This window comes from Dunckerocampus dactyliophorus, chromosome 5, assembly GCF_027744805.1.
Source record: "Dunckerocampus dactyliophorus isolate RoL2022-P2 chromosome 5, RoL_Ddac_1.1, whole genome shotgun sequence".
Taxonomy (NCBI): domain Eukaryota; kingdom Metazoa; phylum Chordata; class Actinopteri; order Syngnathiformes; family Syngnathidae; genus Dunckerocampus; species Dunckerocampus dactyliophorus.
In genome coordinates this window covers 24,837,983-24,845,274 of record NC_072823.1, presented here as the reverse complement: position 1 = coordinate 24,845,274, position 7,292 = coordinate 24,837,983, and positions in this window count along the sequence as shown.

Sequence of the window (7,292 nt, the reverse complement as noted above, 5' to 3'; positions counted from 1 at the left end):
TTTGTTTCATGTCGGTTTGGTCCGTCTAGGGCAGTGATTCGTAACTCGTGGATTGGGACCCAAAAGTGGGCCGCAGATCCTGGTGCGTCGTAAACAGCTAGTGAAATGTTAGATTAAAATACATAATATACAACAAATGTCTGCTTGGGTTTTTTAATATTTCGATGTAGAATTGAGCAATATTTTAGTCGTCTTCCTCATTGGGATAGACTCATTGCACAGTAAAATGTGAAAGATGTAATTTTGTGGTCTTATTTAGTGCAGTTTTCATAATTTTTTTGCTGATTTCTTTCATAAAATTCCTCTAAATTGCACTCTGGACATGTAATTATGTGTATTAAATGTTTCGAAATACAACATAACCAATTTTAAAATACTTTGGTTTGACTTAAATGAAAGAGGGTCATGACTTAATGGCCACTGGAAAATGTGGGTCCCAGGTTGTGACCATTTGAGAACCTCTTGTCTCAATCAAGTGGGCCAAAATTCAAAGCTGACTTAAGGTCGGGGGCCAAACAGGCCCGCAACCTTTTATTATTTATCTTGAAATGTTCAACACTTGCATATTTCTGCATATTGAACATATTGAAACACTCTTAAAACCTTTTTGTCTTTTTAACCAATATAACTGGTGAATGTAGCACACTCATATACACCATCAGTGCGTACACACACAGGTGCTCGTTTGATGTTGCGAATGTTAGCATGATTGTGAGAAAATATCACATTAGCGCTGACAAATAGGTAAGTAAGCGATCCACATGACTTTTGTTACTGTTACTGTGGCCACTTTCAACGGCTTCCTCCTCCTTACAATCTCATGTGCAGCCTCAACAGTAGCAGTTGGAGCATTGATCCACTTCCTGAAAGTATGTTTGCTACGTTCCACCTTCCACAGTACAGTCGTTCCGAAATCTGCAGTTGGGTGCTTTTCAGAAAAAGCTGATTGCTCGTTTTGAAAATGTCTCTCAACGTTATATTTTTTGCTGTTTCCTAATTTCTCGCCACATATCAAACACATGGGTAAGCCAGCGCCATTGGCAGTGAAGGCAAAGGAATATGTCAGAATAAAATTCAGTCTTGATGCATTCATGGAAGTGACTCGGATATTTGAAACTGTTGTCGAAAAACCAAATTTCCTTCACTTCGGTGGAAAAAAAACAAACAAAAATCACAGGGTTGCCGACCCCTGGTTTAAGGGCCTAACCCAGTGGTCGGCAACTTGCAGCTACAGAGCCGCATGCGGCCCTTCGGCCTCCTTGTTGCGACTCCCAGGCCGAGCTCTGTGATTTTTTTTTTACACTGAAGAAGTGCATTTCCGAAAAGAGTTTGAAATATCTGACTCACCGCTAGTCTAAATGCATCTACTCTCCGTTCTGACTGCTGATTGGATGAGCAAGGGCAGGGGTCAGTTTGTTCAGTCAGTGAGACACAAAAAAGATGTAATAGAGTTTAATTCTGAATGCATATATTCATTTGTCTTCATTGCCAGTGACGCTGGCTTCCCCACCCGTGTGCTTGATATGTGGCCACTTAGCTTTTCCTGAAGAGTACCCAACTGCAGATGGGCGTAAGGGAGCGGTTTGGGAACGACTACAGAAGGTTGAGCAGAGCAAACCTACTTCCAAGAAGTGGATGAAGGCTCCCCCCTTCAACTACAGCTGCTAGCGTTGCGACTGCACTGGAGATCGTAAGGAGGAGGAAGCCATTCACAGATGGAGAACACATGAAAGAATCGTTGCTAAAAATATCACAGCAAATATCACAGCAAATATCATGGCAAACAGGACCAAAGAATGGCAACAAACATCACCAATAGGCAAACTGATGACATGAACTGAGTGCAAGCATATTGAATTGCCTGTGATGAGTCAGGTTATGTAAAGGATGTTGAGCAGACACATGCACATACTGTATGTGAACTTCAATGGGCTTTTTTAATATTAAAGTTGGCTATGTTTTCTTTTCATTTTACACAAACACAGGAATGACTCCAAAAGGCCCAAATAGTTCAGTTTACATGATTTCAAAGTAGGCCTGGATTCTGTTGTCCTAACAGGGAGCATTTGAAAAAGTTAAAAACTTGTAAAGTATTTATAAGCTGTGTCATGTTTTGCGGTTCCAGACCAGAGAATGCAAAATGGCTCTTTTGATGCTGAAGGTTGCCTAACCAAATACACAATTAATTTAAACAGCAAGCTTCATATTAAATCGACTGAAAAAAAGTAAATTATGGAATAAATTGCTTTTTTTCATTATTCTGAATATGTATGCCATTATATTATCATATAATTTCCAGCAGATTACAGCTAGGTAATGTAGCTCATACAAAGGGTTGGAAGAGCATAAGAGCAGAGGGCTGCTGGTCATTGAACTTGCCAATTTTCCAAAATGTTTTCCAGGATGCGTCGCCTACTGTGTGCCCTAAAAGAACAGATCAACTAATTTCATTTTTTTTGTTTTAGTTATTCATAATTTTCATCTTTTAGAAAACAGAACAGTAGTAACAGTAACAGTAGTCTTTCGAGGAAAAGGCTTCTTGAGACGTCATCTGTACTTCTGTGTAGAAGGTGTCGGACGTTTCGCTCCTCATCCGAAGAGCTTCGTCAGCAAACTAATAAGTGCTGGTAGCTTAGGCCTTAAATACAGTAAGAGTGGGCGGAATTGGTGTGCCAACACCCTCCTCCTATTGGTTCGTTACACTAAGCCTGCATTCCTCATCTTTACAGTGGTATAATCCTATCCTGTTATTCACACCTACGATAAAAGGGAAGTGTCGCTCCCTGAATTGGGTATGAACGACTCTGATACTGGCTTGTTAGCATCTATTGTTCTGGCTCGGCCCTGCCTTCACCTCATTTGCAAGACTAAGAGCTGTGGGTTTTGGTCTCAGTAACCTGCTGAACACAGGGTCCAAATTGAACCTCAAACCACCATTCCGATTCAATGATGGGTTCTGTTGTTTGACAAAAATAGCTTCCTTTACTCCTCTTTCAAACCATCTGTTTTCTTTGGCCAAAATCTTTACCTCGCTGTCCTGAAAAGAGTGATTGGTAGCTTTCAGGTGTAGATGTACTGCTGATTGAGGACCACTAGCATTGTCCCTGCGATGTTGATAAAGCCTTTTTTGGAGCATTTGCTTAGTTTCCCCAATGTAGTGCTCTTTGCATTCCTCATCTTTACAGTGGATGGAATAGACCACATTGCTCTGTTTCTGGTTTGGAGCCTTGTCTTTAGGATGCACTAATTTTTGTCTCAGGGTATTTACTGGTTTGAAATAGGTAGGAATTTTGTGTTGCCATAAGATCCTCTGGAGTTTTTCGGAGACCCCCGCTACATAAGGGACTACCACTCCTCTCCTTTTAGCTTCTGTGGGCTTTTGGGTTTCTTTCCCTACTCTCTTCTTTTGACATTTGTTAAAAGCCCACCGTGGGTACCCACAGGTTGAGAGCGCTCTCTGGACATGTTGTGTCTCCTTTTTCTTTCCCTCAGCACTAGTTGGTATTTGTTCCGCTCTATGTTGGAGGGTCCTAATAACCCCTAGTTTATGTTGTAGTGGATGGTTTGATTCAAAAAGCAGGTATTGGTCAGTGTGTGTGGCCTTTCTAAAGACCTCTGTAAGTAGCTGTCTGTCCTTTCCTATAATTACCTTGCAGTCTAAGAAGGCTAGTTGGTTTTCTTTAGTGTCAAACCAGTAAATACCCTGAGACAAAAATTAGTGCATCCTAAAGACAAGGCTCCAAACCAGAAACAGAGCAATGTGGTCTATTCCATCCACTGTAAAGATGAGGAATGCAAAGAGCACTACATTGGGGAAACTAAGCAAATGCTCCAAAAAAGGCTTTATCAACATCGCAGGGACAATGCTAGTGGTCCTCAATCAGCAGTACATCTACACCTGAAAGCTACCAATCACTCTTTTCAGGACAGCGAGGTAAAGATTTTGGCCAAAGAAAACAGATGGTTTGAAAGAGGAGTAAAGGAAGCTATTTTTGTCAAACAACAGAACCCATCATTGAATCGGAATGGTGGTTTGAGGTTCAATTTGGACCCTGTGTTCAGCAGGTTACTGAGACCAAAACCCACAGCTCTTAGTCTTGCAAATGAGGTGAAGGCAGGGCCGAGCCAGAACAATAGATGCTAACAAGCCAGTATCAGAGTCGTTCATACCCAATTCAGGGAGCGACACTTCCCTTTTATCGTAGGTGTGAATAACAGGATAGGATTATACCACTGTAAAGATGAGGAATGCAGGCTTAGTGTAACGAACCAATAGGAGGAGGGTGTTGGCACACCAATTCCGCCCACTCTTACTGTATTTAAGGCCTAAGCTACCAGCACTTATTAGTTTGCTGACGAAGCTCTTCGGATGAGGAGCGAAACGTCCGACACCTTCTACACAGAAGTACAGATGACGTCTCAAGAAGCCTTTTCCTCGATGGACAACTCCTGTACGACTGAGAGCCTACACAGACGTAACAGTAGTCTTGGAAACGTGAATATTCTTCCATGCTTGAGTTTCCATTTTCCATACTTTTCCAGACCTGGATATTTATAAAAATCTAATTCCATACTTTTCCATTCTTGCATAAGAACCGTGTTAAATAAAGATGGGAGAATCTGTGCTCCACTGAGTCACAGAAGCAATAATGCTAGGCCACTCCTTTACATTCAGGACGTGAGCTCCTTATCCAGCCATCAGCACTCCGATCAAAGGTCAACATTTCTGCAGTGAATGTGATTACAACATGAGCATGATCTATTAGTAGCAGTACTATTGGGTAGACAGATATTTTAGAGATGGAAAGTACTGTAAAGTTAATCATTAGTGGCAGGATTAAGAAGTTGCGTTGTGTAACTTCGTTACAGTGGATCCTTGCCTATTTGCGATTTGGTGTATTTATCCCCCCAAAAAGTTGATTTTTGGGAACTCGCCCATTCGTGTGGGGGGCAATGACTTTTTCACACAGAGCCATGTAGGTTTGGATTTTTTTTCTCCCTTAACAATAAAAAGTTTCATTTAAAAACTGCATTGTGTGTTCAGTTGTGTTGTCATTGACGAATGTTTAAATTTGCTCAACAATCTGAAACATTGAAGTGTGACAAACAGGCAAAAAAAAAAAGAAATCAGGAAGGGGGCAAACACTTTCTCAGACCTCTATAACTGCACATCTTAATTCAGTTAATTTATGATTCTAAACCGTTACTGGAATTACAACAGGCAGGCAGTATGGATTATGTAGACGTGGCATTGAAGGAGAGCCTGCATAATCCCGGACTGCTAGCCAGGAGGACCCAGCGGCCTGCAGAACAGTGGAGCTGCGTACCATTGCTTGGGACTTTAGTGGAAGATGCAGGCGGTGTCACAGGAGACGGAAGTGCGGCTCTCACGGTAGCCTGACGACCAGGATCAATCAAATCAAATGCTAGACCGTGACTCCGATTCCGTGACTCCACTCAATAGTGGTCAGGGGCGGATCTAGCTTTTTTGAAATGGAGCGGTGCGGTCTGCGGACCCTCCCCCAGAAATTTTTTTAAAATTAGACCTAATTTCCTGCAATCTGGTGATATCTGAGGCCAATTTTATGTCCTTAATTTCAAGAGTTTATTGTTATTTTTTTATTTGGAACATATCGTTTAAGCCAAAACATTCTATTATAAAATTACCGGTACTAGGAGAAACCCATTTTAGCTCCATTTCCTGAAATATTTCCCAATTTGAAGCAGCTGTAAATTCCGAGGATTTGAGTATAATTTTTTGTCACTGGGGATCGCTTTTCTGGTTAATTTTCATTGAGAATAGACAACAGTTTTCCTTATAGTCATGATGCCAGAACCTTTATTTTGCACCTCCACCTGAATAGCCATGTACAGCACACGTTCAATGTCCAATGTAAATTATCAGCCTGACAGTGGGTTCAGGAATAGCATGCGTCTCGGTTGCATTTTGGCATATTGGCATATGCCAGAATGCAACATGTATGTCTAAGACATACATGTACCTTCACTGGAACGGGGTGACTGGAATCGAGGATGGTTTATCATTTTATTAGCTTGTGGGTGCCTCAAAACGGCTGGGGGGGGGGGGGGGGGGGGGGGGTTGTACACCCCACACCCCCCTCTAAATCTGCGCCTGGTGGTGAGTACCTACAGTAGATACGTTTTACAGTCTAATATGTGCTTATTAAGTGTGAGGGATATTATAGGGAGCGCCCGGCCGGGGCTCCGGGAGTGGCTACCATGTGCCATTCGGTCCTTGTACAACCAGAGCAGGAGCCTGGTCCGCATTGCCAGCGGTAAGTCCAGGCTGTTTCCAGTGAACGTTGGCCTCCGCCAAGGCTGCCCTTTGTCATCGATTCTGTTCATAATTTTCATGGACAAAATTCCTAGTCGCAGCCAAGGCATCAAGGGAGTCCACTTTGGGGGTCTTAAGATCTCGTCTTTGCTATTCGCAGATGTGGTCCTGATGGCCTCATCGGGCTGTGACCTTCAGCGTTAACTAGGTCGTTTCACAGCTAAGTGTGAAGCTTCTGGGATGAAACTCAGCACCTCCAAATCCAAAGCTATGGTTCTCAGTCGGAAAAGGGTGGGTTGCACCCTCCGGGTTGGGAGTGAGGTCTTTAAGTATCTCGGGGTCTTGTTCACGAGTGAGGCAAGGTTGGCGCACGAAGTTGACAGGTGGATTGGCGCAGTGTCTGCAGTGATGCAGTCGCTGTACCAGACTGTCGTGGTGACGCGAGAGCTGAGCCGCAAAGCAAAGCTCTCAATTTACAGGTCGATCTATGTTCCCACCCTCACCTATGGTCATGATTTTTGGGTCGTGACTGAAAGAACAAGATCGCGGATACAAGCAGTGGAGATGAGTTTACACAGTAGGGTGGCTGCACTCACCCGAAAAGATAGGGTAAGAAGCTCAGCCACCCGGGAGGGGCTCACAGTAGAGTCGCTGCTCCTTCACATCAAGAGGAGCAAGTTGAGTTAGCGTTAGAGGGTGTCGGAACATAATCCTTCGACTGTGCTCTGTCAAACTGATCTAAATTGCATGGCAGTGATCTGTTGTTTTTCCACACGCAATGTTTGCTTTAAGAAGATAATTTCCCCTACTCTGATTTCCTCTCATTATCAGGTCATCGTCGCATGGCAACCACTGACGCTCAGAATTTATCGTAGTAAATGATGATCGGATTCTCAAATTAAGATGTTTCTCAAATAAGAAAAAAGAAAAACTATCACCAAGTTGATTATGAAAACTTTATTTACAAAATACTCTGCAAAATATTTACATTCAAATA